The 23,497-nt window shown below is 40.1% G+C and overlaps 1 protein-coding gene and 1 long non-coding RNA gene across 5 annotated transcripts in view; one reads left to right on the top strand and one right to left on the bottom strand.

Annotated features, from left to right (window-relative positions):
• Positions 1-770: 770 nt before the first annotated feature.
• LOC123978854 lies at positions 771-18,557 on the bottom strand. 2 transcript variants are annotated; one of them, XR_006827066.1, is made up of 3 exons: positions 18,468-18,557; positions 15,811-15,932; positions 771-854 (listed from the first exon to the last, which is right to left on the bottom strand). It is a non-coding gene; the product is annotated as an uncharacterized LOC123978854 (long non-coding RNA). The 2 variants fall into 2 exon arrangements; XR_006827067.1 differs by lacking the exon at positions 771-854 and adding an exon at positions 8,635-8,749.
• frmd6 (FERM domain containing 6) overlaps positions 17,851-23,497 on the top strand; it is a 29,783-nt gene continuing 24,136 nt past the window's right edge. For all 3 annotated transcript variants that reach the window (XM_046062312.1, XM_046062311.1, XM_046062310.1), the window contains exon 1: positions 17,851-18,024. The gene's annotated coding sequence lies outside the window, so the exon portion shown is untranslated. The remainder of the gene's footprint in view (positions 18,025-23,497) is intronic.

Here is a 23,497-nt window from a genome sequence, read left to right on the forward strand (position 1 = left end):
GGAGAAACAAGAACTTGCCGTCTCCTCACGTCTTTTCATGCTGATTTAAATCAGAGGAAGGACACTCAAAGCTGCGTCACCGGAACAAAAAACATGGAGAGCCAATCAAAAGCCAGGAACTCCAGCTTGGCACTGAGCACCTGATGAGCCTGCAGGGCTGACTCAACGCCAGGATGCTGTTTAATCATGCACGGGGAATGTACCTTCAGGTGTGTTTTTCTATTTTGAAACAGGAACCTTCCTCCTGTGTTTTGCTTCATCGTAAGTCAGTCGTGTGTCTGGGTTATCCAAAGTTTTAGACTTGTCATAATAGGAAAGACGGGGATTTATAACTGTATTTAACTCCATTTTTGGGACTCTTTGAAAGATTAGATTCAAACAGTTTCAAGACTGTGTTTCAACCTCTGCACTCCTGCTTTGTGTGGCCAAGCTTTGTTCAGAACACTTTATTTTAAATTCTAGTCAAGTTAGATTTTTCTGTGAAGTGACCAAATATGTCAGACTGAATCACAGGAAAAACTAAATTCTTCTGAAGGCATTTACTATTTGCTCATTTGCCCTACTGCTGCAGCTACAGAAAATCCAAATAGTTTCCTACATATTAGGTTGATATACCTTTAATAAATCACAGTAAGAACATGTAGAGAATATACTTTATATGTAGCATTGTTATAGTGGTACAGTTTGGTTTTGGGTAGACCCAGGATCAGACACACAACACAAGAGGTGTCGTTTAAAGTAAAAGTCTTTAATTAAAAAACAGTCAGTTGGTGAGGTGGCTGGTATAGGGCTGAAGAAGGCAGGGGGCAGGCACTTAGGAGTTGGCGTGGTCCGGGTAGTGTTTGCACAGACAGCTAAAAGGTGAACAAGAAAAGTTAAGTGTGAGCAAATCAGCATAAAACACTTAATAGTGATCACAAGAGGTTTTACTAGAGACTAGTTTGATTAAGAGTTATAGTTTTGGTCCTCTTGGACCTTTCATCTGCTTTTGACACTATTGATCACAATATTATGATAAATAGACTCCATGATCTTGTTGGGATGTCTGGATCAGTATTAAAATGGTTTTCATCCTACCTTTCTGGTAGAAGTTTTAGTGTTTATGTAAATCAGATCAGGTTGTCGTGTGGGGTACCTCAGGGTTCTGTCTTGGGACCCATTCTGTTCCTTTTGTATATATTTCCTTTAGGACAGATAATTAGTCAATTCAGTGACATATCTTACCATCTGTATGCGGATGATATTCAACTGTACTGCTTGTTTAGGAAACTGAGTTCCATGAATTGTTTATCTTAAATTAGCGTAATCTTAAATGAATCTATAATTGCTTGACCAGTATTAACAGTGGTTATGTAACAACGTCTTGCTTCTGTACTTTGAGAAAACAGAAACACTAATTATCGCCCCTGAAAGCAGCATCCCTAAGATAAAGCAGCATATTGGCGACTTAGACTCGTCTGTGCAGCCGAGCCTCAGGAGCTTAGGTGTTGTTTTTGATTCAGCGATGTCCTTAGAGTACCACTCTAAACAACTAGTCCGAAACTGTTCCAACTAAGGAATATTTCCAAATTAAGAACACTGGTGTCAAAGGGAGATGATCATTCATGCTTTTCCCCCTCTCATTTAGAGAACTATAAGTTTTTTTAGTTGTTTGAGCAAGAAGGAGCTTTACCGTGTCCAGGCTGCAGCAGAACTCTGCTGAAAGGCTTTTAACTCACATTAACAAAAGAGCCCACATCACACCTGTTTTAGTAGCACTTCACTGGTTACCAGTCCAGTATAGAATTCAGTTTAACTTTCCTCCCTACATCTCTGAGTTAATACAGCTTCATACTCCGACCTGTAGTTTGAGGTCATCAGGTCAGAGGTTGTTAGCAGTTCCCTACACTCATTTTAAAACCAGAGGGGATCGTTCATTCCAAGCAGTGGCACCTAGGCTGTGGAATGCTTTGCCTTCCTTTCTACGTTGTATGAATTCTGTCGATTCTTTTAAAAAGCAACTGAAGACTCTGCTATTCAAGCAGGCTTTTAGTTAGACGAGACAGTTTTATGGTTTTTGTTCTGTTTTCTATTTGCTTTTATATTTTCTTATGCATTGTATTTTACTTTGTTGCATTGTATTACATGTTATTGTGAATCACTTTGTGATTTTTATCTGTGAAAGGTGCTATACAAATAAACTTTACTTACTTACTTACTGTACCACTAGAGTGACAGACCATAGGTGTCATTTACACCGGGGACACCGGGTCCCCACCCCTTTTTGAAATGGCAGATGTTGTCCACATCACTTTTTGAAAGCATTTGTTAAAAGTGTTCTGAAAAATAGCAACCAGAAATGTTAAATAACAAATGAAAATGCTATGAGAAGCGTTTATTTGCACAATAAGAAAATTTGCAATAGTGTAAATACAGAAGAAACAGATCTGCCTTTTCAAAAAAAAAAAAACAATTACTTTAGCTACAAAAACAAGGTACTGATTACAGCATTATATTCATAAAATGGTGCAGAAAATGTCTCTAGAATGCAGGAAATATAGTTTTAATGTTCAAAATTTAATTCTAGCTACATCTGTTGGTAATCCTCAAAAATCAGCAACAGTTGTAGGCTATATTTCCAAATGTTTTCACATTTCGGGGCAATTTTAAAATTTCCTGAATAACTTTTGGGAAGAGAAGATGACTAAAAACATTGAAAAAGTATTTCTATATCAATTTACATGCAAAACAAGCTTCAAAAGAAGGAAATCTGACTTCAAGTTCCACAGTACTTTTTGTAGTTGGTGGTAGAAAATTTCCCAGTTCCGAGTTGCCTGGAATGTAGCATATCAAACAACTCTGCAGTTCCCCTCTGTCCTTTGAGGTGTCTTTTAACTCATTGTTTTGTTTTTGCTGTCTACACAGATTAGGTTAGTCCCACTGCTCTCATCACATGCAGCAGACAGCGGTTTTCAGTTAAAAAACAAACAAAAAAAACGAAACACTATTCTAACTGCCCAGCATCAGCAGAAAAATGGTTAGAAAAGTTAGAGCTTGTGCTGTAAATAGTACTGCATTTAACTGCATTAAAAGCCAGATATTTCCCATAGGAGTTGTTGGAGAGCAAAACAAAGGCAAAATGAGAGTAAATATTGGAATTATGTTGCCACGTGTCTGCTGGATGTGTCAATAGGCAACTGTTTGCTAGTTCGCTGTATCAACTTAATAGGTATCAAAGTTGTTTTTGCCCAAAAAACAATTCACGTAGGTTTAAAGTTACTGGGAAATTTGACATTTTGACCATGATTTGCATGATTTCAATATCAGGAGGCTGCTGTTTTTTTTTAAAGAGAAAATAACTCTCTGACTCTAGAGTAGGCTTGACTGTGAATTGCAGGAGGTTTCCCAAAATATTTGTAATATGAATATGTAAATTATGCTGTGAAAAGACTGCAAGGCAATTTCCTACTCCATGAAAGTTGGAGCTAATCTGCGGGATGACAATATGTCCTCCTGACAGATTTAGAAACATAAGCAGTTTGTGGTTGACATACACTCTCTTATGGATGTTGTTTAGTCAGAGACAAGCAGCTGTTGTGCGGGGCGAGCCTCCTGCTGGCTCCACTGAGGGAGGTAGAGCACAGCATGAATCACACAACGCTCGTTTCATTCACTTGAAGAATCATAATTCTTCACTTTGCTCATTACGTCTGACTAGCAGCCAGGAAACTTCCACTCATGAGTTTGTTAATGCGCTCTGTTGTAATGAATCTCTCTCTTCTTCTGAAGCCTGTTGCTCATTTGTATGAAGCACAAAATGTCTTAGATCAAGTCGATCAACGCAAAGGTCTTCAGATGTAACGCGACATTGACTTTCTTTCAAACAGGCCGTTTGGGAAATTTGAGTAAGCGTGGTAAAAATGAGGGTAAGATCTCATGCAATGCCATGGAAAATGAAGTCTAGTTGAAGCCGGATTTATTTCTGAGGCACTTTAAACAAACATCAAAAAGTGTTTTACAAAGAACAAAGGCTGCAAATAAAGATCAAAACCAGCGATAAATCCACAAGACAGAACAGACACATCATGAACTTTTAAGTATGAAGACCCAGAGTGTGTGGGTGAGGTCTAAATGAATGAAAAGCCAATCTTTTCCAATCATTAGCTCTATTTATTAATAGACACACCCGGTGATGGAAAATGCAGATTTAACAGGAATTTCTATTTGTGAGGGTAATGACAGGTGAAATTACATCATCCCACGTAGAAACACAATCCGTGTTGCTGTTTCTCTTCCTTTGTCTCCTAAATGTCTTCTCCATTTTGCTTTTCTAATAGGCTAAAGAAGCTTCTGAAAGCTGACTATGATTAATACAAAATAGGATTTCCTGATCCTAGTAATTTCATTGCCTGATGACATTTACTGCATCTGAACAGAATTATCTGTCTACACTGAACCGTATAAAACAAATTGAACGAAAAAAACAATGGTTATTTTTAAAGGCTCCTACTCAAAAATGTCAAGCCGAGGAACAGAGAATCATTGTGGCAGAAAATGAAAAGGTTATGCAGAAGAAGAAGTTCAGCAGCTCTCAAACATTCTCCCTTCTGCTCGAGCAGACAAAGTTGAACCGCTCAAAGCAGAATAACTTAACTCTGCAGTCTTGCAATTAGCAAGTGCAGCGTTTGGCTGCCGTGAACAGTAGATTGTTTCTAATCTGAGCCCCAGTCGGACTCGTTGCATACAAAGTGCCTGTTTATGCTACATTCTGTTCCTACAAAAATCCCCTGTTCACTGGTCTGATAATGTGTGCATTAGCTGTTGTGACAATAGCAGAAAAGCCATTAGCTTCTCTAATTAATATGAAAACTCATTATGCCTAGAGTGGGCAAACACTGGGATACAGCCTCATATCTTACCTCTACATTTCCATCCAAGAATGAATTTTTAGACCACTGGTGAAACAAACCTAAATGTTACAACATGACATGTGTTAGGTTTAGGTGATATGGTTGGTGTTATATTTTACCTGTTAACAAATCCCATAACAAGACCAAAACCAACAATGCAATACTACATCTCTCTCCAAGCCCATTTGTTCCTGCTAAAAACGTAAATCTCTAAATACAGGTCACAAATATGTAGTTTTAGGTAGGTTGTTTTGTAAAACAGCTGGGCACTATAGTTTTTAGAAGAGGTTACTCAAACATTTATAAATAGAGCATTTTCTGGGGACTATTTTCAGGTGTGCATTAATACACATTTGGTGAAATAGTGAGTATTTACCGAAGCACTACAGTGTAGGTGGGATTGACTCAAGATAAACTATAGCTCTGTTAATGGCAATGAAGGAGCATGTCACCTAGTGAGACGGTGTGGCTCCCTGAGGTATTTTTCGCCATGCAAGCGGCATGGTCCCGACTGAAATAGTCTATCTCAGCATCTATTGGATGGATTGCAACAAAATTTTGTACAGACATTCATGGTCTCCACAGGATGAATACTACTGACTTTGGTGATCCCCTGACTTTTAGCACACTAACACGCATTATATCAACATTATATCTGCTAAACATCTGAATGTTAACATTGCCTTATATTACATTTAAGGACCTTTCAAAACTAACAAGCACAAGGAAGTAAAACAGCACCTTTGATAATGATGTTAGTCAGGCTCAGATGACCTGTGCGCTGCCGCTGAGAAACACTATAGGGAATGATTTTAGCTTGTGTAAGTGAAACCTTACCTGAAGGGTATAAACAGGCTTAAGATTATGTGAGCAACACGATCAAAGCTGAGCTACTTTGGCCACACTTGTGTTTTATGGCCTTAGTCAATCTTGTGATTACTGCCTACTCTCAGGGCGGGGCAGGCAGCCACGGAGCAAAAGAAGCTGTTTACTTTGAGTGAACTCTCTTTTTAGTTATGCTGAATTATAACGGAGAGAGAAAGAGACACAGAAGGGCAGAGAGAGAGAGAGATGGCAGCTGAGGGTGAGGTCTTTGCCTTTTCACAATAGCTCTACAGTTCAGCTAACAGCATCTTGGGCTGTCATAGGTGCAGTACGTCGCTGCAGAGGAGACGCTGGGTTGTCTCACCAGTCCCAGTGAGAGATGATGTAATCAGATGGTGATGTAATTGACGGGTAGCAGAGGGGACCCACAGTGTAGACGTAAACCCCACCACCACTCCCTCGTGTCAGATATGACCCTGCACTCTGTCAATGTCAGGTCGCCCCACAATTACTGACTGTAATAAACCATCAAGTCTTTACATCTTTACCTCACTGTTTCTTTAGTGTACTGAGTAAGCGTAAGACTCAGCGTGATGACCTGGTGTCTAAAACAAGCAGTGGTTGGCCATCACAGTCACGGCTCCTTGTGAAATACAATGAACCCTACTTATTTATTCACTCAGTGTCACTTAGTCCAGATAAAATTCCTAGTGAAATGTAGAATCCACTAACTGTTTGATGGAAGAGATTCTTTAATAGACATACAACTTGGACATGTCACATAGCAGGTAAAGCACGTGTGTAATTAATCACATTCAGAGTGTCCCCATTCCATTTAAGTATAAGCAATGGACAATAACAGCAACCTGGAAGTGATAAAACTTAATGGACCACAACTTTTATTTAAATTTTTAAATTTTACTTTTTCTAGACACATCAATAACTTGAGGTAGGTGCTGTTCATTACATTGCTAGTCTACTAGCCTATGAGTTTGAGACCATTATTTAGTCATGGATGATTCTGTTCTTGTCATTGTGTTTTATGTATCACTGATGGCATTTTCTGCTATTTTCTATATTTACTTGTTTTGTGTATGTATTTGTATAAAAGGATAAACCTGTTCCCAGTTCCTGGGAATCAGCATCACAGAGGACCTGATATGGTCATCTCACATCTTCACGCTGGTGAAGAAAGCTCAAAAACGAGGAAGCTTAAAAAGGCCAAATTCCAGATGCCACAGAGGAGCAATCATCACAATCTAGCATGGGATGATCACGGCCCAGGATCGGAGGGCTCTGCACCAGGTGATTAAAACTGCTCAGAAGATCGTTGGTACCCATCTCCCAAGCACCAGTGATATCGGTGAGGTGAGGTGCCTATGCAGAGCCGTAAGGATACTAAAGGACAGTACCCACCCAGCCACAGCCTGTTCACCCTGCTGCCTTCTGGGAAGAGATATAGAAGTTCCAGCTGCCACACCACCAGACTGCAGAGCAGCTTTTCCCCCCAAGCTATCAGGCTCTTAAACTCTAATTCATCCTCAGCATTGCTCTATCAATTGTAGTTTATTCTGTTTACAATACAATATAATTGTTTTCATATTGATGTATATTGTCTGCTATGTAGCAGAAGGGAGTTACAAACTCCCTGTTGTACCTGTTGTATTGTGACAAATAAATCAACCTTCTACCTTGTCCCATGTACTTGGCATTGGTGAATATATCATTCACCAATATCATCCCTTACTAAAACAAATGATAAATTAAAGTACCACACTGTTAGCTTTGCATTAACTTGAAGTCACAATGTACTTTATATCACTGCCAACCATTCAGCTATTCAACACAGAATGAAAATAAACTTGTAGAGACTTTTAATTTCTTTGAGATATATATAGCAAGGATTTTAATAAATTACCTCACTTGATACATTTTCAAATGTAATTTCATGCTAAACTTACATTAATAGAAAAGAATGCCTGTCTGGAAGGATCCTTCCTTCCAGACAGGCATTATTCTATTAATCTATCTGAAAATTTAATTAGTTGTTAATTGAAAGTATGGAAAACCACCAGGATGACAGATGACTTGCTGGTTGGTTGTATCCCCTCCATGGTAAAGCTGTTCTTTTTTGTTTCATGTCCTACATAGTGTTTGTCACATTGTTGCTGTTACATGGGGGGGAAAAAAATCAAACCTTTAAACCTTTAACAGTGAGCGCACAGCAGGACCTCTCTCTTGTGTGCCTCTCTCACACAACCCCAAGGGCCTTGAAACATTTCATCTCGGCTGCTATTTTTAGCTTCTCTCTTGACAGTGTGGGACGCATTTAGAGGGATGCATAAGATGCAAACATTGAGCCTTTGTATGTGCACATGATGCTCTGCACTCCACAGAACAGGACTTCACTCAATATGTCCCTTGTAGACTTAAAGAGCCTGACCTTTCTGCTCCTGTCGCCCCAGCGCTAAATCAATGTCTCGATAGAGAACAAGCACACTATGTTCTTGTTCCATGAGAGAGGTGTACTCATTCTTTGCCTGTCAATATTTAAAACAGAGACCATGCACATTGGTCACTACATAATCATATAAAGTGCATGACCGCTTGTCAAGTACTCCAGATGTATGCAACGATCAGTTCAGATTTCTATTGTCCCACCAGATGAAATTCCCTTTGCAGCAAGGTACATAAACAATAAATAATAAAAAACAAATAAGACAGCTGACCATTGCTAAATCCCTCCATGAACAGCGATTGTCCACTCTTAGCTTAGCAAGGGGGTCGTGTAAGAGCAATACATGGCGTTCAGAGTGTTCGGAGGGAGGTGTCTTTTTTTTTTACCTTTCCAAAACCAAGAACACACGAGTAAAACTCTAGAAATGGATGAAACAGTATGTTTATCTTCTCTTCCCTAAGCCGCAGTTGTTAACATTGTCTAATCCAACTTCACACATCCACCATCCCGTCTCAGTAAACTTAATCCAGCGTCCTCCTCATTCCCCTCCCATCGCTGGCACCAGCGCTATCTCTGCCTGTGGAGACACAACACACAGGGAGTCAAACATGTGGGAGGACAGTGAGTACCTCTATATCGGTGTGTGTAGTATTTCTGACAGGGTGATGTGGGGAAGCTTTCCCAGCCTTGACAACATGTGTCAACAGGATTTATAATCCTCCGTGCAGACACTCAGAGCATCATATCTTTCTTCGTTCTAGCAACAAAAATACCATGCATGTAGAAATCCAAGGTCAAACAACACCTGCGGGGTCAGGCTCCTGAAATGGGATTTATGTTTGCATTCGCTGTTATTGCCTGTTTCGGTTTCGACTGGCATGCAGAGTTTGGGGAAGTGAAATGAACAGCTTTTTAGGGACAGTTTAAGTTTCTGGACTTTGCACAAGGTGCCCGAAACCCAAACACCTCTCCAGTGAGGTTAAATATTTGCTTTTGTCCCTTTCCTTTTCCTTTCTACAACACAGTATTCTCCCTATAGCCCCTTTGTCCTCTTTACCAGAGCTACATGTCCTCTATTTTATCCTGTTTTTTTTTGTAGCGTAGATTGTGTTGTTATACTAAAGGTTTAAGTTTACAGGATACAGCCAAGGTCTCTGATTTAGACTCAGCACAGATAATAAAAGGAAGGTTGCTTAAAAATGCTGTGAGACACTTGGCATCTTCTTGATAGTTGTACCCTCAGCCATGATCTGCACTCCCTCCTTGCTGTAAATGAGTTATGATATGAAGACAACATGCCAGAAATAAGCTTCTCTTTTGATGTTGTACATCATGTCAGCTTTTCTAGATGGTTTACTGTGGATAGTGACAGGCCAGATGGAAGCGAAAGGAAACGGAAAGAGACAGATTCACACCAGAGCTGGAAGGTTCAGATCTAATCTGATGGTTTGGGTGCAATGTGAACTGAAAAAGCACACAGTGTGTTCTTTTCATCTTTGATCCGACCACATTTGCTTCAGATCACTGTCATCTTAACTCCAGGAGATGACCAGGAAAAGTCATGACAAGCTTTGAAACAATCACTAAAGCAAACGTCAGCGATAGCTTCAATATTACAAGTCAAGTTTCCCCCAAGTGATCACTCTATTACTGCTTGACAACTTCATTTTGTCTCATGTTGTGAATTTTCGCAATGAGCAGAATAATAAAAATGCATCAGACTCAGTGTGCAAGATTTCTTTGCTTTGTCATTGTATGAGGGTTTTTAAAGAACGCATACAAGAAATGCAGACTTGGTGCACAAAGTTATTGCCACAGTGCTTGCATTTAGTTTGGGGCTTTGGATAAACCTGTCACCTGTAAAAAGTTTTGTCCTGATCACCCTCCCCACTCTTACTTGGCACTCAACCCCCACTCAGAGAATGTTTTTATTGCGGTAAAGGAGGAGGCAGTCGTAACAGGAGGGTGAGCTTCAATATCCTGCAAAAAACAAAGTGCCACGCTGACCTACCTGTTTTTCGGAACATTAACCTGCATGCATTGACATTTTTACTTTGGGATGATACATTAGTTAGTACAACATTTGTGATGCAGTTACTAAGAGTAGACAATGGGGATCAGCGCAAACTTATATGCACATTCCAGTGGGGGTGGGGAGGAGCTGAAGGAGGTGGGGTGTTTGTTTTGTTGTTGCAGCCTCCGACCTCCGGCTCTGTAACCTCTACTGCCAGGAAGAATCAGTGATTGCAATCAACACTAATCCCTGAGACACACTAACAACAGATTTTCTAATCCCCGTTGTGACAATCCTCCGTAAACCTGATGTGAATTGTTGGACAAGGTTAGCCCCAGTGATTTATGACTCAGGAACAACCAGTGACCTGTGATGGAACAGACAATAACACGCTGACTGACAGCTGCTGTTGAGATTTCACCAAAAGGTAAACATCTTAATTCATGTTAATGGACTTTGGATGTGCTTGGGAAGTAACAATAAACCCTGGTCTTTCAATGTGCAGCTAATCACTCGTAACTTGGGTAATGGTAGCTGATGGACTTTTTTAGGGGGAGGGGGTGTTTCAAGGTGTCCTGTGTTTGTGCACACAACATCAGTCACAGGGAAACTGCTTACTCAGGAGCTTTTCACTGACACACCATAACCTTGACTGCCAGACAACACATAATATTAATATATGGTAGTTATAAATAGCACAAGTCATGACATATACACCAGCCCCAGGTGGTGAGATCTCATAGTTCAATTGTATGCTAGTTTTATTACGCTGTATACATATTTACAAAAACAAGTCATATTGATATAAAAGAAAATTATTGTCAACCCAAGCAGAAGACAAATCTGGTTGTGACCTTAAAGGACAAAGCCTCTGATGAACTTGACTTGAATTTGGCAGACAACCATCTATGCATTCCTTCTTACTAACCTTGCTCAAAGGCACTAAAGCCAGCTGTGACTGACCAAGTTACACTGAACCCTTGATCTCTGGCTCTGGCCTATCACAGCAAAGTTAAAAAAGCATCGACAGGCAGAGAAAATCTATAATTGTTTACGATTGTTATAAAAAGGTCCATTAGCCATCTATCTCAACAGCATGTTCAAAATTCGTCTGAACAGATCTTTTATTGATCAGAGAGGCCACACATGGACACATACATTTTGTATCACGCAATCTCTCCGAATCGCATTCAGTACCTGCAATGAATAATTTAGCACATATATAGCCCATCAGTGATCTTTATGAAAGTGATGCCCAGGGCTAAGGGTAGTTACAATGAATGTTTGAGAGCTTCAAAGTGAGATATCCACCATTTGAGAACATGACACCCTGTCTAACAAAATGAACTGTGGACACAATAAAGGCAAATGCAACAAAATGCTGTCAAATGTACTAAATGTTTAAGTGAGCAACATAAGACCTTTCGTTGACAAAATCCTTCTTCCAACTACAGACTGGATCTGGACTTCAGCAACATCATATAAATAATCTATGAAAACTAGCAATTGTGCTATTGTGTCACCATACACCTTTCTGTTACCAGTTTCAACGATCAACAATTGGTGGTGGTCAAATACTTAGCAATGTGCCTGTGAAGGTAGTGAAGAAAGAAGACTACTAGCTTGACGAGTGTAACATGAATGCTGTGTGTGTGTGTGTGTATATATATATAAAATATTTAAAGAAAGTATTTTTGAATGCTTCATGAGGATAGGATAATGAGGACAAGGACACACACAATGCCAAACGCTGAATGTACCATATACATATTTGTTTACATTCAGCGCTATTCACCAGAACGCATTATATATCCTTGAGGTCTAACAAACATGTTGAATGTATTCCTCATAAAAGACTTGCATAGTATTTATCCTGCGTTGTTAACATCCATGTTTACTAACTTGCAGTCTTGTTCCTCACTGTCTTTGTTGTCGCATTGCTGCATTTCTTGTTGCATTACTGTAACCTGTAGATTATTGGAATGGGGGAAACCACTGGTAGAAATGTGTTATTTGACCTGTGTGCGTTGTCGTGCGCATGCACAAGACAAACTAAACACGGACCCAAAAATAGTCCCTAGTACTACTAGAGATATAAAAAAAAATCCACAGGGTACTTTAATTAATTTATCAAAACCATTTAAATTATTTTACACACACATTTTCCCTTAAACACAAGAAGCGGTAGAGAAAATACAAAATTTACATAGATTCTTAAAAAAGAAAGTTATGTTACTCAATTTGTAATTTGTCTCCGGGGAATGCAGTGCAGAAACACCACAGCAATTAATGCTTGTCAAGAAAGATGTCTTCCAAGTTGATAATTATTTTTCCTAGAGGAAGTACTGGTAGCATATGTGTAAGAGGAATGCAGTGCTTGCTGAGCCCTTGGAGAGCTGCCAGGTGGCCGTGTGAATGCACGGGGACAAGGCCAGGTATGACAGCTGGTGCTTAGCGCTGGCCGTATTGAGCCACAGCTACTAGCATGACCCCATGTTGCTATATTAGCCATGTGGATGCCATATCAAAACAAAACAACGTCCCTCTGCATCCAAAACACTCAGACAGACATAATGTATACTGTATCCAGGCTCATATTTCTGACTCTGATAAAACAAAGACTCATTAAAATCAGGGACCAACATGGAGCTACAATGAAATGGTTCTGTCTAGTATTAGTGTACAGGATGCTAACAAAATAAATTGTTGTTTTTCGCTGATGTATTTAGATTTTATCATCCAGTAAAGTGGTAGATGCCCTTTGAACTCAGAATATGGACAGAAACCCCAGTGTGATGTTTCTGCATTTTAGAAAGGCCAAAAAAAGATACCCACTAAGAGAAAACTCACTGTTTATATACATTTGGTTTTTTACCCCCAACTAAAAGTAATTTTGTGTATCTGCATTTGTGTATCTATATATATAAATAAACAGCAAAGGATGGCTTTCCCGACAATATCCCACATAACATATACATTCTGCATATGACCTGTGTATACTACTGCAGTATAGGCTAACATAAGCACACTGAATGAAGCCAGTGTGATGTTACCATTGTGTATTCTTTTCACTGTACCATCTGGTGACTCACACTCCTCCATCCCCTCTCCATTACTCTATCTTTCTTTCTTTGTTTATATTTCCCTCTGTCACTCTGTGCTGCACCGTCCGTTCTCCAGCGAGAAGCGCAGTGAGACACGAGCCGGTGACCGTGCAGATGTGAGAATGACTTGAATGTTTTAGCGGCAAATGCTTGGCCCTTTTGTGTCAGCAACACAGCATCAATTGTCTTTGCCAAACAATGAAAACATGCTGTTGGTGAATCACATTTTATTAACAAGGAACAGAAATAATGTTCAAATCTAGAGGGAAATGGGGAAAATTACTTGCATTTGCTATGAAAAGATGCACCACAGCAGTTTTGTGTGTACATTAAGTTGACAATATAACTGTCTTGCTGTCTAATCTCTGCTCCATTATTTCTACTTAGAATGCTATTACCGGTGCCACAGAGAAATTAATGGATTCTCAGACAGCATCTGAAGAGGGCTTTGGCACAATAACTTAGATCAATGCCCTCATTTATCTGCCTGCCTGCAGGGATCCCAGCTGGTTTCTACCATACTGTTCTTCAACTAACTTCATAGCGCACCAGGGCTTCAGAATTACAGCTGCACTTTCCTTACAATATTGCAAGATGAGGAAGTTCATTCTCAAAAAGTGGTCTGTTACAATATTGCTCTCCAATAGAATTACTGCACTCTGGAGTGTACCTTGTAGTCTTGCTTTCACCATAACACTTTGTAATTTATATTCTAAGCAGACACCCCTCCCTTATTTCCCTGAGGGGTTAGAATATTGAATCAAGGATCTCATGCAACTGACCAGCCAACTGCCTTATTGCCTGCACATTAAAAAAAAATACATAAAAATAAACTTGACCAGCAATATCATACAGATAGTATTGTTTTATGTAGCACTCAAAACCAGAAAGCTTCCACCTCTCTTGACCCAACATTGTTCAGTTAGATTGGTATGTATCCTTACGTAACAGGCCACCAGATGACCGCAATTAAACCACATCTGCTGCGCTTTGATTGAATGCACGGCTTCTTAGATTTCATGTCTGAGCTCCAATGAGATTCAAAAACACATGCTTGTTGTCAGATTTAAACTGCAGCAATTTACATGCATTCTTTTGAAGGCAAGTTCAATTATCAAGCATGCTTGATTGTTGTAGTGTGCAGATAAAACAAAGTTTCTGTAAATTTGGGAATAAATGTAATAAATAATGATAACTGCAATAAATGTGACCACACTACAATTATGCTTGAACAAATTCTCTCCAACCTGTAACCAAAAGGTGACAGGACAACCCTGTTCACAAACTATCAACGTTTGGGTAGCTTTTTATGTTTTTTTTGTTTTTTTTTATCTTTTAGGCCCCTTAAGTTGCCAGTATACTCCTTGTGCTCCTTGAACTACTTGTCAGACAGTCGATTCAGGAACAACCAGTGACCTCCTCTCCACACCTTTCCAACGTCAGATTAGGAGGAGGCTGCGTTCGACCACTTCTGTAACTTTCCGAAACCGACTATCCAACATTTACAACCACTGAGAAAGGAGCCTGTGTTTCAACTTCTCATATTTTACTTTTCATGTGAAGAACCGAGTGCAACACTATGAATGTCTACCAAGAGTGACTGAAAATGTGTTTTCAGTCACACATTTAAACAATATCCAAACTCCTCCCTCTCTATGATGGCTGTCTTTTTTGTTCAAGGGTGGACCTTCGTAACAACTATAAACATGTTTGAAACTTTGTATAAACTAGTTCTGTTCAAGCATAACCCAACCCTTAGTTCCAATGTAGGCTGTGGCTCAGGAAGTAGAGCGGATCATCCACTAACCAGAAAGTCAGTGGTTTGATCCCTAGCTCCTCCACCAGTTGAAGTGTCCTTGGGCTAGACACAGAGCCCCAAATTGCCCCTGATGGCTGTGCTGTGAGTGTGTGTGAATATATTAATTTCTATTTCTGCTGAGGAGTTGGCACCTTCTGTGGTATCCTCTGCCATCAGTGAATGAATGTGTGTGAACGGGCCAGTGGAAACATTTTGGTGAAGGCCATTTCCTGTTTGAACATGACAATCCCCGCTGTGCCTTTTGGACATCTGAGTTTGGTGTTGAAGAACTTGACTGGCACAGATTCCTGACCTCAATCCCATCCAAAACCTTTAGAATGAACTGAGTGCCAGGCTGCATCGCCCAACATCAGCGTCCGACGTTACTCCTGTGACTGAAATTTTTGACAACAACAATGCATGAGTGTAATGTTTGGGTGTTCACTTACTTTTGGCCATGTAGTTTTTATGTTTTAGTCACCAGGACCGGACCACACACTGAACCCCTATGTGCTTTGTCATCTGTAAGTAGCTTTGAATTATACGTAACATTTCTAAAGTGGTGATCCATAAAATTCTTGCTGTTGTGTATTATAGCATATGTTCTATTTTGCTTTACAGCTTTTGTAAATGGTTACAGTAGATGGCTAAAGGTTTAACCACTTCTGTGCTTCATCAATCTGCAAAACAGAAAAAGGTTTGCAACGATTTGTAGCTTTTACCTTGTTTGGGGGTTGGAGTAGCTGCATGTGTCACATTAGGCCAAGGGAAAGGCTAATGGCAAGGACTCTCCATGATGAATGAAGTCAAGGGGGGTGGGGGTGAGGGGGTGTACTCATCTTCCCTTGGGAAGACAGAAACACACAGAGGGTTACTTCAATTAGTCAGATACTGCCAAGACAAAAAGCCCAACCTGCTCCCCGCTGCATCTTCGCTCCAGCCAGAGTCAGCTAATCAAATGAAGACAGGGAGGATACAGACAAAGACTGGAAGCACTCTGCAGTTTAAGGAGGGAGAAAGATGGGGGGATATAAGCTTTACAAAATTTCAGGTGTTATATTTGCAGTGCATTCGTTACTGTGGTTTTGGTTTGTGTTCAGTAAAGTTTTTTTTTTGTTTGAGCAGACAAAGAGTCTTTATATGAGTAGTCCACAAGGAACTGGTGGGGAGAATAAGAGAGGGCAGAGAAAACTGCTTGGGTATAAACTGTTGCGTAACTCAATTGGCGGTAAAAGGTGCTGCCAGAGTTAAGAGGTGTTATTGGGGAATCACACACCACTCCAAATCATCAATCATCAAACCATCAAATGATATTAAGATATACATTTTCTTAGCTTCAAACATGACAGTAACCTGATCAGTTCTGTGTCTGATCCAGGGATTGAGGATTTGTGGTCTGCAGGTTTTTTTTCAAGATAATGGTGTCTGGGTAGCTTTGTTGTTCACAGGTCCCTTTCTGATCTCACTTCAAAGCCGTGTGCAATGTGGGCGCGGGGGTTTAGCCTGGCTTGACCAGGCACACTTCCGCGCCCCTTTTCATGTTTGGCACTCCATTTCTCTCTCTCTGACAAGTAGTAGCAGTAGAGTGTGGGCCCCCCGAACACTAATTACAGGTCACCATGTCAACTAACAGGGGCTCTCCCCACTTTTAAACCTACGGCTGACGTCTTGGAGGGGAGGATCCTGTATACAAGGAATTTATCTTAATAAACATGGAGATGAAGCATGTGATTTATAATCATGACACAGCCTGTGTACACTCAGAGATTTGCATTTTTCCTACTTATGTTAGGCTGGTGATGCTTTAATATCATAGCATTTTCTTGGCTCCCAACATTCCTTTTTCCCTTCCAACTACTACTACTAATTACTACTCTTTGGCTCCAGTTTTAATGATAAGTTAGAAGCACAAAAACATGACAGTCTGCAAGAGAGGTCTCCTTTATTGCTTGTTTATTTTAGGCCATCAATTATTCAAAAGCCTTGATTTTGTAATAGGCTATGCCAATCAGTAATTGTAAATATGATGCAAATTACTGTGAATGTTCAACTATTTAAAACATGACTTTTGGTTTAAAGTCTGTTTGACTTTGACAACTTGACTCTCCCAACAAAAGTCAACTACTCTGCTATAATAATTAAAATAAGTCATATAGGCTGCATTTTGATGATTGTATGCCCTATGATATCACAAAAATATTTTATAGCTGGCCCTTGGCATCCTTCCTTTATCCTTGTTAAAAGATTTATTACATGGTTACTACTGGTCAGAAAAGGGACATAAAAGATAACCAGCTGCAGATCGTCGTTGATCCGGACATAAAAAAAAGAAAAAAAGAAGATACATCACAAAAGTTTTTCTGGACGCGCTTTTAATACATACGTGCGGCGACGCCGTTACTATTTATCCCCGCGCCGACTTCCAAAATAAAATGAATGCGGCAGAGCTCCAGTCCTGCACAGTGGAGAGGAATGGAATGAGAGGCAGCCGTGGGCGATACCAAATCTGGCTTCCATAAGGGGGTGCACTGCAAGAGTCACGGCAACTCTCGAGATTAAAAGGCGTAAACACACACACTAATGAGGTGAAGTATATTACTGAGTACATATTTTATTCATTAAATTATATGTTTTACCTATGACTATTTGTGTAACGACACACTCTTCATCTTCATCCCGGTCCTCCCCCTCTTTTACGCGAACACCCACCGCACATGTCTTCCTATGTACTTGTGAGAGCTCCAGCGGGGGCAGAATGTGGTTCCAGTCGAGGGCGGCAGAACGAGGACTCTTCTCCGAAACTTATTCAAGTCGTCCCCAAACTGTGGATTTTCTTTTCCTTCTGTTTTTTTTTGTTTGTTTTTTGTAAGAACGCAGATTAAACCGTTCGGATTAATAATTTTATCAAAGGAATACCTTTGTTTTCTCAGCGAAAGGTGAGTTTTGCTGTGCTGGCTGGATGATTTGAATGCCTTTAACGTTAACCGTTTTAATTCGTTCAGAGTGGGAATCTTAACGGTTAACGTTACTGCTTAAGCTTGCAATTAACGTTAACTTCAAAGTCATTTCAGCAACTCGAACCCAGTCTTTTTATTTATTTGAACATGCGTATCAGTTTCTGGGGGTGTTTTTGATGTGTTTGAAGCTGTTACAAGTCGGGGCAGCTGAAGTTGTGTTGGTTGTTGCTTCGCCATCAGTGATGCTGCCAGGGGGACGTTAATGTTATTTTACAGAAAATTTAGCCACGAAATAAAACCGAGTCGAGTTTTTTTTTTACTGTTAGTTGAGGCAATTTACTTAATTTGATGCCGACTCTTTCAACCGGTTAAAGCACGACAGTTGGTTCATAGTGAATTAGAACTAATAAATGTTTGCTCACTTATTTAATCGTGCAAGTTGCCAACTTCATCACGTAACGTTACGTTACTCATCTTGTACAAACTTTGCCTGAAATCCAACCAAAGCGAAGATATGGTGTAAAATTAGTCTATTTCTCCATTGTATGGTAACGTTAAAGTCCCTTTTTTGAAGAGTAGTTAAAATTCCTTCCTTGTCGTGCCATTACCATGCCAGTAATTCCTCACACATCCACCGACGTCACCTCCAACAACACTGCAAAGTTAGTGTGTTGAACGGCACAAAATAATGGTTAATCCATGCTTATCAGTCCTGTTTGGAGCTGCAGACATCCCCTTCATTTCTTCTGACCAAACTGCAAGGTTGTTTTCCTAGTACCTTCTTAGGAATGTCAAAAGTCCCCCCTGTTTAATATTAGACCAGAGGGCAATCAGAAAAAAAGGTAATGGGAATCGTCACGTTGTCCTACAAAGTGTAAGCATTGTTTGTGTGCACCGTTTTTAAATAAATAAATTTAAATTTAATAATAATAGTTTGCCATGCTGTGGATTATCTTAATGGTTTTACTGTCAAGGCAAATTACCCTGTTTGCAGAGATGTCATAATCAGATGTTGAGTTCTCCCTGGAGCTATTGGGGACTCAATGGCCTGCTTATGGGCCCTTCAGCAGAGAGGATGCTTTGCCATCTGAACTTGTGTCCTGTTGGTGGTTGTTTTAACTACCCTGTCACTCATATACCCATTGCAAGTCATAATGAGGTTAGTAATGTAGTGTAATAAACAGTTGTTGCATACAATGTTGCACAATGGTGTTTGTTGCATTTCTGAAACTTTTTTCAGCAATTTTCAAATGATATAAAAACTACTGTCTTGCTCTGCAGACACCAGCATGGTCAGCCAGCGGGATCCCCTGTTGAAACTCATCCAACACACCTGATAGGTTAATCCCCAAGCATACAGTTTGTGACATGCCCAGGTCTCTCCTTTAGCTAAGGGGGAAGACGGAAGAAAAACATCCTGTGTTTTTTGTGACCATGACACTATTGGCTCAATGTTGTAACCGAGCAAAGTGAATGGTAGAGAGACACGGTGCAGGTGCTGTCTGGACAGGAAGAGCTCTGCTTGAGTAGGAAACAAAAAGGAAATGTGTGTACAAAGATGGTTGGTGTGTGTACCAGTGACTCATTCTGATGAATTCTTGTTGGAATGTGTGATGGGATGGCCCATAATTGCACAAGGCAATCCCCCCACCCATGTAACGGATATGTTTTGCTCTCTCATTTTGGAGCTTTTCGTCTTAATTTTACTGTGCTTGTGCTTTCATGAAACCACACGACATTGTTAGTTGTTATACACACGCTTCAGTGAATGCTGGATCTATTGTTTTTGTGACTTTATCAGTGATTTTCTCAGTTTTAAAGTCCGGATCAAAAGCTCAGCTAGATCCTCAGCCTCGGGGCTGGCTTCCTCTGAAGCTAAAACCTGCCTTGAATACAAAAACTGTTAGATACAGCACCTGAACTGAAGAAGAAAGTATCTGTGGTGCTATATATAGGTAACTGGAGATAACCTGTTACACGCTTTTTACATAATTGTCTACGAACAATGCAAATTTTCCCAGGGAAGTCTGTAACACGCTTGGAGGGGATTTTCATATCGTTCCAGAAGCTAGTTTATAAAATGCTCTCTCCTGAATTTATCACTCAATCTGCCTTCGGCCTTGTTGCTGGAAGATAAGACGTAAGAGGAACCACATTTTGAGTGTTGGGACAATGTAACTGAGGACTGAGAGTGCCACAGGTCCATGAGAAAGGATGAGATTACTGTTATTGCCATAAAGAAGGAGAAACCTTATCTGTTACTGTCCGACTGCATGTGTTATCTCCCCTGCTTCTAGAGTATGTGGGTGTGTATGCATTCAAATGTTATTGGTGTTAGTTATACAGGTGCCCTGAGCTCTCCACTCATATCAATTTACACTATCTCGTCCATGTTGCTGATCTTGGGTGCAACCCTTGTATCTCAGGAACATCAACGTTTAAAGAGTTGATAAAAACAGCCAGATTTCCAGAGGAGTGGACATGTGTTTTTAAAGATTAACCTTGTCGTATTTTTTTTTTTTTGACTGGATTTGTGTCCTTGTGTGTCCAGAAAATGCTCAACAGCAGACCGCACAAACCCCAATGTCAGCGTTGAATACCTTTTCTGCAACTGCAAGGATGTTGCATGAGTCCTCACATCCATGTCTCAAGTGCACCAAAGGGGACAGAAGAAAAAAATAGATCAGTTCTTCCTGCATTTGTCTCCATTTCTCCCCTTTTCCATGGATTGTGTTTTTGTTGCTCCTCTGCTTACTTGGCCTTCTTAGTGGAGATAGAGTCTTTTCAAGGAAGCGGACCAGAGAGAGTTAACCTGCCAGCATCCCCTGAGGATATTACCAGCTTATCTCACACGCTTCTCACTACACCATTCACTGTTTCCTGTAGTAAATTTTGTTGATTTGGGTAGGAATAGTAGAAGGTCGTCATGCATATGTTTATAAAAATAGTTTGTTAATAAACTATTTGTTTACCAAGTGACTGTGAAAAGTGAATTCATGCAGCTGCATGTTTTTATAAACTGTCAAGTTTCAAATATTACACACAATATTTTTCCCGAAGAAAAAGACGTGCCACGTTTAAGTCTTGCGATTCTCCTCAGGTGTGACAGTGTAAGTAATTGTAAACAATCCTGTTGCACACAGGATGCCAATGAAACAACCCTTTTCATTCTGTCAAAACGAAAGACGCATGAAACAAAACAACAGGGTTTGGTTTGTTATAATTGCAGCTCATTTTTAACCCTCTCCTTTAAGGCTGCTTGCCCTATTTTGAGTAACGTAATGGTCGGGTTGACATCTCCGCGGTGTGTTGCACTGCGATTGCTAGTTTGGAGGGGTTAGTCATGCACTGTCCAAGCCTGAATGCTGGGCGGGGAGGGAGCGACTGCTGACTCTGTTCTAACATGTCTGGCAGTACCGGCGGTTTGAGATGTGTGTGTGTGTGTGTGTGTGTGTGTGTGTGTGCTCTCACTCCTTGCTTAGAGCCACATGGAAGCCAGATGTTATGAATGTTGAAATAATTTTTTCCATATAGGTAACTTGCGTTGTACTTCACTGAGAACTAACTGAGTTTTGAACTTTTCTGCTTGAGCTCTTCTTTGTCATTGTTGACAAAGAACTGACATGTTAAAGGGTGTAAAAGGGGTTAGGGAAAACGCTGAATCCCATTAAAATTGTAATTCTACGATTCTTTATTAGTTCACAGATTTCAAAAATATTTTTTGTTAATGGTGGTTTGTTGACAGAGTGAAAAGGGCAGAACATCACAAGAGCATACAAAAGTCATTTGGTGGTTCATCTTCAAAAAAGACAATTACTGTCCTAATAATTAGCTTGATTATTTCATGAATGCTTCATATGAACTCCAGCCAACGCACATATCACAGTATATCACAATATAAAACTTTCGGCCAACTCTGATCAGGTGTAGAAAATAAACGGTTCCAAACTCTGTTTCATTTCCAAAGACCTCTAGCTGTACAGTGTTGTGGAGACCCATGGATTTCCCTGTTACTAACTCTGCAGCAGAAACATTAGTAGCAACACAGCAGCCATTACTCCAGAACAACTTGCTCGATCAGTATTCCCATACACACTGGAGACTGTGATTTGCTTCCAAATAATTTAAGCTTTCTTTAGTAAAAAAGCTGCATACTCCCACACTTTTCTCTGCCTTTTTTTGTTTGTCAGATGGTGAACTTATCAAGAGTTGTTAGTCTAACTGCCTGTTATAGTTCATATTGCAATACATCAGTTTAAAAACATGAGTGAGTGATTTTGCAATGGGGTAAGAGCCTGAAAATAGATGTATCAAAAAGTTTCCCATCCCTGATTTGAACCTTTATCTGACCATAAAGACTTTGCTAAGAAGGAGCAGTGATATTTCTTTCCACATCACATCTCATGGCACTGATAGCTGGTGCCACAAGTCTTACACTGTAAACCAACAACTGGGGCACTTGAGAAGCTGGTGTGTTGCCATTTTGAAGGTTGTGACTGAATGCAGCCACTGAGAAAGACATTCGCTGTCACTTTCATAATTATATCTCCATCAAGAAGGAGAATGAGTCACCAGGCAGGGAGGCGCTCCAGCTTCTTAATCTGCAGTATTTCCTGGACAAATGATGCAAGGATGATAGAAAAATCAAAAGCCAAATGAGTCTTTCCCACTGAATTCAGATCATGTATGGTAAATAGTGGAGCTGTATTTTCAGTGTCAGTTGTGGTTTAGGCTGAGGTCACCATCAAATTCCTTGGCTTTTCTTTGTGAATTATATAACAGCTTTACAATACCATGCTGTGTACAGGCCTTGTCCTTCAGTGGTTAATGAGCGTGACATTTGATGACGGAGGACACCCAGGCTTCTCAGATGCTGGATTTGTATGAGCAAACATATAGATATTTTACTTACCATGAAAGAAAATTGTTTTTACTGAGTCTGTCTGTGTTGTGTATAAATTACCATATTTGATCCTACTTTTATTGCTAAAATAAGGTTTAGGTTCTCAGACTTTCAGTTTGACTCTGGGACAGATTGTTTGTCCTCACTGCAAGCTCAGTGAAACTAGACATGCAGATGTCTGCTAGATGACCTTATGGGCAAGGGATCATGGGAATCAAGGTCTTAAATTGTGCAGTGTGTTGTCTCTCTGCCTGTGAGATTAGGCTTAAAGGCTAAAAACACACACAGAGAGCATCCAGGTATTTAGATGGGAGCAGCTAAACATGTCTCCAGGCTCTATTAATATCAGTGTCACAGTTATTTGTTTACACCGCCCATAGTCTGCTGAGAGCAGAGAAAGTCAAATATAAGACAACTTTATCAGAGTCAGAATAGCGTTATTTGCCAACTATAATACACATAAGAGCATGTTTCCGGCACATAAGGACAGGCGCTTCCCGACATCATGACATGCCAGCCAGAATCCAAAATAGATGTTTGGACGATCCA

This window comes from Micropterus dolomieu, linkage group LG11 (assembly GCF_021292245.1).
Source record: "Micropterus dolomieu isolate WLL.071019.BEF.003 ecotype Adirondacks linkage group LG11, ASM2129224v1, whole genome shotgun sequence".
Lineage (NCBI taxonomy): Eukaryota > Metazoa > Chordata > Actinopteri > Centrarchiformes > Centrarchidae > Micropterus > Micropterus dolomieu.